This window comes from Caretta caretta, chromosome 14 (genome assembly GCF_965140235.1).
Source record: "Caretta caretta isolate rCarCar2 chromosome 14, rCarCar1.hap1, whole genome shotgun sequence".
Classification (NCBI taxonomy): domain Eukaryota; kingdom Metazoa; phylum Chordata; order Testudines; family Cheloniidae; genus Caretta; species Caretta caretta.
In genome coordinates this window covers 37,258,365-37,268,737 of record NC_134219.1, presented here as the reverse complement: position 1 = coordinate 37,268,737, position 10,373 = coordinate 37,258,365, and the positions used below count along the sequence as shown (strand labels likewise).

Below are 10,373 nucleotides of genomic sequence, written 5' to 3'. Positions count from 1 at the left end.
ACATTGATAACTACTCTCTGAGTATGACCTATCAACTCATTGTGCACCCACCTTATAGTAATTTCCTCTAGACCACATTTTGTAGTTTGCTTATATGAATGTCATGGGGACTGTGTCAAAAGCCTTACTAAAATTAAGATATTTCCTATCTACTTCTTCCCCCCATCCACCAGCTCAGAAACCCCATCAACAAAATGAAAAGTTTTGTTTTTTGAGATTTTGACTTAAATTGACATTCAAATGATTAACTTTGTTGTCATTTTCAGTCAAAATGTCAGTTTTTCATTTTGAATTGACATTTTGAAATAAAATATTTCATTTTGAAACATTGGAACTGGAACGGATGGAAAATTTTTGAACAGAACAGTTCTATGGGAATGTGTTGATTCCATTAAATTTTTTTAAAGGAAGCCAGGTAGGCAGGCAAACTGTCTTCTCTATTTTTTCCTACATGAAATGTCAGAATTCTGGTCTGGAAAAAGTTCTGAAATGTTTATTTTATTATTATGATTCAGGGTAATAATCAAAAGATGAAACTTTGGAAATTACTATGGAACGGGCGTTCCAGGTTCTGACTGCACTGGTTTGGATCAAAATGGATGTTTTGCCATTTCTGAGGGGGTTTTTTGGAACGTTTCATTCCACAAAAAATCTCCACATTTTAAATTTTCATCCAGATTTGGGATAAAAACCAATTTCAAAATATTGGAATTTCCTCTACAATGAATCTCTCAGGTTCCTTTGGTAAACCCAGCCTACGTCTTTACACTCCTTTGAAATCCCCAGCCTTAATAAGTAAAACACTTTCCAAAAGGTAGGGGGATACAAAGGTAAAAGTTAAAGTTTATTTACACTCTGATGATAAAACTGGTCTAGATACAAATATACAAAAATACAAATAAGTCAGGCATCAAGGGCAAGATATGTAAAGGTATTTAGGAACCTAGTGGGATTCTCAAAAGCATCTAGGTGTCTATCACCCATTAAAATCAACAGTTCCCATCAATTTTGAGAACTATCAGTTAGCCAGTTTTTAATCAATTTACTATTGTTTTTGTGTTGTGTTATTTTTTTTTAAATAATGTGATGTTACCCTGAATCAAACCTTTAGAAAAATGCAAGTCTATTACATCAACACCATTGCCTTTATCAGTCAGAAATGTCACAGTTAAATCAAGTTCATTTGACAAAAAACACTCTGTGAAAACATATTGATCAGCATTAATTGAACTTCTCCCTTGTAATTTATTTTTGTTGAAAAAAATGAACATTTTTGTAAAGACCTGTTGATTTAGTGAATTTTTGTTTTCTTTTTTTAATTAAATTTTTCATTTCATTTTTGGACAACATTTAAAAGGAAAACTTTATAAAAAACCCTATTGACTTGTTTCCATTTACCAACATGTAGGACCCCCAAACTTAGAACCCTTAAAAAGGGAAATAAGTTTGATTTTTTGAAATTCTTCACTAATTACAAAAAAAAATCCACCAATGTTGTTCATCATTCTTTATTTCCTGCAAGTTGTTCTTTAGTCTGCTGTTTAATTATTTTTCAGCTATTGAATCAGGGAAAAGACACAATGTTGTGTGAGTTAGCCAACCAGTTATACATCACAGATAATGAAAACTCTGGAGTTGCTACAAATTTAAACTTAGGACAAACTTCTGAGTGGAGATCCAGTGTCACTAAGGTCTTGATCCTGCACATGCTTTATGCACAAGCTTTCTTTCCTAGTGTGAGTATTCCCATTAGAGTCAAGTGGACTACTCAAAGTAATATAATTTAGCACTTGAGTAAGGATCTCAGGATGGGGGCCAAAATGTGAAGTGCTAAAAGTAATGTCCACATAGGTCCTGATCTAAAGGCCATTTAATTCAGTTGAAAGATGATCATTGATGTCAATTGGCTGTTGATGAGACCTCTCGAGAGATTTTAAGGGACAGATTTTCAAAAGTATTTGTAGCTACCACTGAAATCAATGGGATTTTGGTGCCTCATCTGCTAAAGTGCTTTTGAAAAGCCCACTAAACAACTATCTGCATCTTTAGACACCTAAATACCTTAGAAAATATGGCCCTTAGGAGCTCACGTCCTGTAGATTTTTCAATAAAAATTAGGCTCCTAGAAGCCAGATATTTCATGGTATTTAGGGGCCTATCTGAATCTTTAGGTGCCTAAATTCCTTTGCAAATCTGGCCCTTAGGCACTTCTGAAAATTTTACCCAAATATAAAAGGTGTAAATGTAAAATTGGAACCAGGATTAAAAGAAAACAACAAGGATAGTTGCTACCAAAGGGAAAATGAGCACAGACTGAGAATCAGACCCACTAACATCTAAGCCATTCAAAAACAACTTCATGTCCCACTGAATACCTTCCATAAAGCCACCTTCACCTCTTTGTTTCTCAGACTGTCAATGAAGGGGTTTAACAGTGGAGTTACAATAGTATTCAAAGTGTTGACCGTCTTGTTCATGTCCAAGGCGTTCTGTTTGGAAGGCCTGACATACAGGAAGATGGTGGAGCTGTACCATATAGTCACAAGAGTGAGATGGGCAGAGCAAGTGGAAAAGGCCTTTTGCCAGCCTTGGGCTGACGGGATTCTCAGTATGGTGGAGATGATGTAAATGTACGAGACCAGAGTTATTGAACATAATCCCAGGATGACGATGATCGAGATGATAAAAGCTGCCATCTCAATCATGTAGGTGTCTGTGCAGGAGAGATTGATTAGGGAATCTATGCTGCAGAAGAAATGAGGACAACCTAACTATCAGAGATTCTAGGATAGAAATAGCCAGGAAACTGCACACCCAGGAGCCAAGGCCAGCTGAGCAGACAAGATGCTGTTCGTGATGGTGCTATAGTGCAATGGGTAGCAAATAGCCAGATAGCAGTCATGGGCCATGGCAGAGAAGAGGAAATATTCTGTGCAGCCCAGGGAGAAAATGAAGTCCATCTGCAGGATGCAGCTACTAAAGGGGACGGTTCTGCTTTTCCCCAGGAAAATCGCAATGGTCTTGGGGACACAGGCTGTGGTGTATCATATCTCCAGCAAGGAGAGTTTGCAAAGGAAGAAGTACATGGGGGTGTGGAGTTGATGGCTGGCCCTCACTAGGACTATGATGGCAACATTTCCTCAACTGTCAGGACGTACATCATGGTAAACACCACAAAAAGAGAGATCTGCAAATATTGACTGCCGGCGAATCCCAGGAGGATAAATTCCTGTATCCTGGACTGGTTTTCCTTCTCTATTCCAGTCACAGGCCCCATCTGTCAAGATACAAGAGATCATAATTCAGGGGAAGCTTTGTTACATGGATTGTTAGACATCACAGGTACAATTTTCAAGGGTGCCTAAATGATATAGAAGCTTAAATCCCATTACAAAATCATGTTAGTTGCTCAGGAGCAGTCAATGGTACAGATTGACAAAAATGCTTATGCAGGTTAGGCACCTAATCTGGTTAGGTGTTTTTGAAAATCCCACTAAGCATCTGTCTGAAGCTTTAGACATCTTCATACTTTTGAAAATTTGGCTCTGAAAGAGTAAAGCTCTTTTGAAAATTGGATTTAGGCTCTCAAGTCACCCAGTGCCAGATTTTAAAAGGTATTTAGTCATGTAGTGGGATTTTCAAAAACACCAAGGCACCTAAACTCATTGATTTCATTGATTCATAGATTCCAAAGCCAGAAGGGACCATTGTGATCATCTAGTCTGACCTTCTGTATAACACGGGACATAGACCTTCTCCCAAATAATTTGTAGAGGAGATCTTTTAGAAAAACATCCAATCTTGATTGAAAAATTCTCAGTGATGGAGAATCCACCATGACCATTACTAAATTGCTCCCAAAGTTAATTACTCTCACTATACGCCTTATTTCCAGTCTGATTTTGCCTAGCTTAAACTTCCAGCCATTGAATGCTGTTATACCTTTCTATGCTAGACTGAAGAGACCATTATTAAATATGTTTTCCCCATGAAGGAATTTATAGACCGTGGTTAATTCACCCCTTAACCTTCTTTTTGTTAAGCTAAATAAATTGAGTTCCTTGAGTCTGTCACTATAAGGCATGCTTCCTAAACTTTTAATATTCTCATGGCTCTTTTCTGAACCCTCTCCAATTGATCAACATCCTTTTTGAATTGTTGACACGAGAACTGGACATAGTCTTTTTCCTGTTTATGCATCCAAGAATTGCATTAGTCCTTTTGGCACAGCATCACACTGGGAGCTCATGTTCAGCTGATTATCCACCATGAACGCCAAATCTTTTTCAGAATCACTGTTTCCCATGATAGAGTTCCCCATCCTGTAAGTATGTCCGACATTCTTTGTTTGTAGATGTATACATTCACATTTAGTCATCGTAAAATCATATTGCTTGCTTGCGTCCAGCTTACCAAGCGATCCAGATCGCTCTGTAACCCTATCCCCTTCATTATTAACTACTTCCTCATTTTGATGTCATCTGCAATCCCTTTTACAATTACATTTTGAGACCTAACAGTTAGCCAACTTTTAGTCCATGTATTGTGTGCCATGTTATTTTTGTATCCTTCTAGTTGTTTAGTCAAAATGTCATGCAATACCAAGTCAAATGCCGTAGACAAGTCTATTATATCAACCCTATTACCTTTATCAATCACAATTGTAATGTCATCAGAAATGATACCAAGTTTGTTTGACAGGATCTATTTACCATAAACCCATGTTAAATGACATTAATTATATTACTTTATTTCTTTATTAATTGAGTCCCTTATCAGCCACTCCATTATCTTGCCTGGAATCAATATCAGGCTGACAGGACTATAATTACCTTGGTCCTCCCATTTAACCTTTTTAAATATTGGCACAACATTAGCTTTCTTCCAGCGTTTCAACAGTAAAGGCCCAGTGAGCTCCTCAGCTAGCATTTTTAAAACTCCTGGATGCGGGTTATCTGGATCTGCTGATTTAAAAATGTCTAATCTTAGTAGCCTCTGTTTAACATCCTCCTGAGGTACTAGTGGATTTGAGTGGGTTTTAGCCACCTAAATGCTTTTGAAAATCCCACGAGGTGCCTAAATACCTTTAAAAATCTGGCCCATAGCTGCTGTTGAAAATTTTACCCCACCCCACACAGTGACCAAATTCATTTTCCACAGATTTTCTAAACATCTGGAGAAACAAAGCATACTTTTTATTGAATTCTGTTCTTCTCAGTCCTCCTGATGAGAAACAATCTCATCATCCATGGGAGTGGACACTTCTTTCTGTATGCAAATAGCAGCAACAGGGAAATCCAGGACTCAGAGGATGAAAACCAACACACCAAATCAGTTTTCCATCTCTACCCCAGTCTTGAATTCTGTAGGTCACAAGAGATGTTCATGGAGTTAAACAGTTAAAATGCATTATTGCATGTTCCTTAAATGTTCAAGTCAGATTCCTAATGCCTGAATAATTATTACCACCTCCCCTATCTCCCTAAGCCTCAATCAGCTACTACTTACAACTAGAGTTTGTCAAGAAAGAGGGCAAGGGAAGGGGATCAACATTTTACATTGGTATATTCGAAGGCAGAGAATCATAATCTCTAGTTCCAGCACAACATTGCCAAACTTGAACTCCTAATCTTTTCTCCTAGATCCTCCCTCACTTTCCATTCTCCAACTCATGTCAAAACTCTGCTACCCTTCCCAACACACAGCTTTCGAACACTGGGGTTATTTATGTGTCTTCTTCTGAGCCCAGGATCATGATTTTTGTCTTTGGTGAAGATTTTCAGAGGCAAAGAGGGCAATTCTGTGGCCCAACTCCCACTGAAAATCCTTTTGATAATCTCCCCCTTTGTATCGAACATTAAAACTGATTTTACATTTTGCCCAGGATCAAACTCTAACAACCAAGGAACAGACGTCATGACTAGGCTTGGAAGGATTCGATTTGGATTGGTGAATGTTGGTAAATGTCAATTTCACCACACACACACACACACACACACACACACACACACACACACAGTGATGAAAATGTATTTCCAGCGATAATACTCAAAATTTACAGGTAGGCAAAGTAAGAAAAATACTGCCGGAGAACTTATTAGAGTCAAAATCTAGTGATTTAGACTTTTGAATTCGGCTTACAAATGGATTAGTGAATGAATAGTGAAAACAGGTATGATCTGTTGAATTATTTACTTTCTATAGTTTAACACGTGATGTTGACAATTTGTGTTTTAATGGTTTATAGAGCTTTCACTTTTTGAATCTCAGTGTCAACTATCACTTGTCTGACAGTCTCCCGCTCCCCACCCCCATAATTTTGTACAACTATGAACACTGAAATACATAAAAAGTGGAGAAAATGCTTAAAAATAAACATTGATAGAACCAATCAAAATTATAAATAATAAAAATAAAATGCTGCCAAGCCTATCCATGACATATTAACATACAACTGAGAACAGGACAAGAATTTCATACAGAATTATGTACCAGACAGTGCTTAATTGTCAATGCTCATTAAGTATAATCCCTAGCTTTTGTGCAATGCTTTTCATCAGTAGATCTCAACGCATTTTACAACCGGAGTCAGGATCATTATCCCCATTTTACAAAAGAAGAAATTATAAACCAAAATAAATGTACCTGATTTTGCGGTGCCGGACCTTAGAGGCACATTCCATGCTCAGCTGAGACGGAAATAAGACTTTGCCCTGAAGGATAAACGATTGATTGCCACTGTGTAATGAGATTTTCAAAGGAGTTCAAAGCAATTAAAAATGCAAATCTCATTGTGATTCAGTGGAATGTAAATGCATGATTCCCACAGACTCTTTTAAAAATCGCACCCGTAATGAGTATCCTCCTTATGCTAATCTGAGCCAGTCTGGCAAAGATAATAGCACCTTGTACTTATATGCCTCTTTATATCTTCAAATCACTGTCCAGTCATAAGCTATTTTATTCTACAACAGGTTGAAAAGAACTCCCTTTGTAGCCATGACTTCAATGTTGTTTGTAATGGGCCCAATGCCCCTCTGTAGTAAATAATGAATCATTATCAATCCTCTGCCATATGAGGAGAAATTAGGGCAGAGGGGTAAAGGATCATGCTTATGGATCCATCCGAAGTCAGGGGAAAAGCTCAGAACAGAGACCAGAATCTCCCGCCTTCTAATACCCTAAGCTCCATAGTTACAGAGGGCCTGATCCAATGACAGAAGAAGTCAAAGGTATTCCTTTCATTCACTCTAGTAGACTTGGGAAGAAATTCATGGTGCTTCTCACCTGTAGATTTCAAACCATTTTACCAAGGCGGGTGAGTGGTATTATTTAATGTATTAACAGATGGGGAAACTGAGGCACAGACAGTTAATCTGACTTTCACACAGTAAATCCGTGACAGAGCTGGGACAAACTCCATCTCCTTATTTCTCATCTACCAGACCAGGCTACAGCTGAGATTTCAAAAACTACCTAAGGGATTATGGGGCAAATTCTTAAAGGCTTGTAGGTGCGTAATGGGATTTTTCAAAGCAGCTAGGTGTCTAATACCCATTGCAATCAAGGATTTTTAGGTGCCTAGATGCTTCTAAAAATCTCATTAGGTGCCTAAAAACCTTTAAAAATCTGGTTCTTAAACAAACAAATGCCCACGAAAATGAATGAGGAGTGGGCATCCATGTGGCATTTGTGGCTATGGAAACCTAAGTCTACCTCTAAGAGAAATATCCAATCCATTTTTACATTCTTATCTATGCGACTCAATAAATTACAGCAGCAGCAAGTTCCCCAGATCTTTCACTTAGTTATTTTCTCTTGTGCATTCAAGAGTTGAAAAAGATGAGTGAAATTTAGAAAGGGAGAAAGTGAGCAAGAGAGAAGGAAGTAGGTTACAGATGTACCAATTACTCACTGGGAAACCTATTCCTTCCAACCAGATATGGCCCAGTAGGTCACATTACCAAGTATACAAAAAATATGTATTAATACAAGCGATTTAAAGTATATTTCTGGGATGGTCTTTCTCTCTCTGTCTCTCTGTCTCTCTCACTCTCTCGTGGACCTAGCTTATTAGCTTTTGCTGACAGAACTAGCCAGAACAGACCCCCTTCTCACATTAACTTCTCTCCTTAGAATGAGGTGTTCTTGAATTCTGAGGGAAAACATGCATTGCGAGCTGGGGTCCCATATTTTTTCCTCCAGATATAAATCAAACATTTAAAGGTTTCATACACAAAATCTTCCTACTTATTGCATAAATTACTATATTGATTAGAATCTCATTGCATTACCATTTTATCATCACCCTGCTGTCTTTTTCCCTTACCTGCTTCGTTTATGTATGGCAACTCAACAGGTCCTAGACATAAGACTAATTTATGTTCCTCAGAAGTGCTCTTGGGATTTGGTCTCAACAGAATTTCACTGTCTTCTCAAGAATGTTCCAAACCCCTGGCTTAGTGAGGACGGTGTCCTTGTTTAAAGAAGAGCACGGGAAGTTAGGAGACCTTGGTTCTGTGTCTCCATTGACTTGCTGATGGACCACTGTGAAATTGTTTAAGTTCTTTGTTCCTCAGTTTCTCCATTTGTAAAAGACAAAAGGCCAGATTTCTCAAGGTATTTAGATGCCTATTGAAATTTTCAGAAGCACCTAGGAACCTACAACTCATTGATTTCTGTGGATGTTAGGTGCCTATGTACTTTTAATAATCTCACTAGGTGACTAAATACTTTTTAAAATCTGGCCCTAAGTGGCTGCCCAAAGTTAGGCAACTACATCCAAATTTAGGCAACCTAATAGGTGGTCTAAGATACAGAAGTATAAAGCACCAGAGGCTAAAGACATTTAGATGTCTAAAGATAAGGCAGATAAGCACCTCGTGGGAATTTCAGAAGTACCTACACAGGTTAAGCACATAACTCCAATTGAATTCAATGGGGTTTAGGTGCCAAGGCCTTTGAAAATCCCACTAGACACCTAATAACCTTTGAAAATCTGGTTCTAAGACACTTTGGTGCTTTTGAAATATTTGCCTCCAGTCTACACAAAAAGTTGTACTGACATAATGAAAGGTGTGATTTTATACCAATTTAGCTAGAAGAGTGCAACTTTGTGTGTGGATATTATATTGGTTTAAAACTCATGTATGTCAATTTTCAGGTGCAATTGATTTAACCAGTTTTCATCCTAAGAGTCCACAAAAGCACAAAAGTTGCAGTGGACTAAATAAACATATTGAAGTTAAGTTGCTGTGTCTTCTCTGTGTAGGCAAGCCCTAGGGCCAGATTTTTTAAAGTATTTAGGCACCTAGTGGAATTTTCAAACCTTCTAGTTGCCTAACATCCACTGAAATCAATGTTTTAGGTCCCTAGGTGCTTTTCAAAATCCGACTAAGTGCCTAAATACCTCAACTAATCTGGCCCTGAATCACTTTTGAAAATAGGATTGACAGTTAAATTTTCAAGTGCAGCTAATTGACTAAAGACCCAATGAGACTTAAGCTCCTAATTCACCTAGGTGCTTTAGGAAATTTTACCCTAAGGATCCCTAGTGTGCTTGAAGTTAGACACCAAGGTGCTTTTGAAAATCCTGCTAGGCACCTGTTTGTCTCTTTAGTACTGTTATACCTTTGAGGATCTCAGCCCTACTGCTTAGCTATCCAGTTCCACCGGGTTGTCATTGTGCTCATGAAATCCTGAACTGCTCAGAGCATTTGCCATCCACATGGGTGTGAAAATTACTGAGCAATATCAGGCATCATCCCGGTAAATACAATGGGAATTTGCTGGGCTAAGGACTGAATAAAATTTACGTCAGGGGTAAAATAATTGTTGAAATTATGCACCTGATCTCCCTTCCCCTTACAGAGATTTAGGCTGGGATTTTCGAAGGCGAGTAAGGGAGTTAGGTTTCCAACTCCAATTTAAATTAATGAGATTTGGGCACCTAAATTCCTTTAGGCACATTTGAAAATACCAGTCCACTTTGGCATGGACTTAATTGAAGCAGAACTGGCCCCTAAAGCAGAAGCTACTCCCCATAATAGTGTAATACATGTGAGAAGAGAATCAGGATCTGTGACTTTATGGCCCTCAACTCCATGAGAGATTCATGATAACATCGCTAGGCTTGGCAACATGGACACCCCATTCGAAATGATAGGTCAGAGCTCCTAAATGGAAATGAGCTGCAAAGATGAGAGCATGTGTGTTTGTGGCTAGAATACAGAAATTGTGATTTGTTCCAGTTCAGAGCCAGTGGGCAGATTCCGTACACCTTAGGGTGAAAATCGTCCTGTGCAGAGAAGTATTTACCTTTCACCTAACCCTCACAGTATCACTTGAAGAAAAGGAGTACTTGTGGCACCTTA

General features: G+C 38.3%; 1 pseudogene; it reads right to left on the bottom strand.

Annotated features, from left to right (window-relative positions):
- Window positions 1-1,540: 1,540 nt before the first annotated feature.
- Window positions 1,541-5,340, bottom strand: LOC125629782 (olfactory receptor 6F1-like; annotated as a pseudogene).
- Window positions 5,341-10,373: the final 5,033 nt, after the last annotated feature.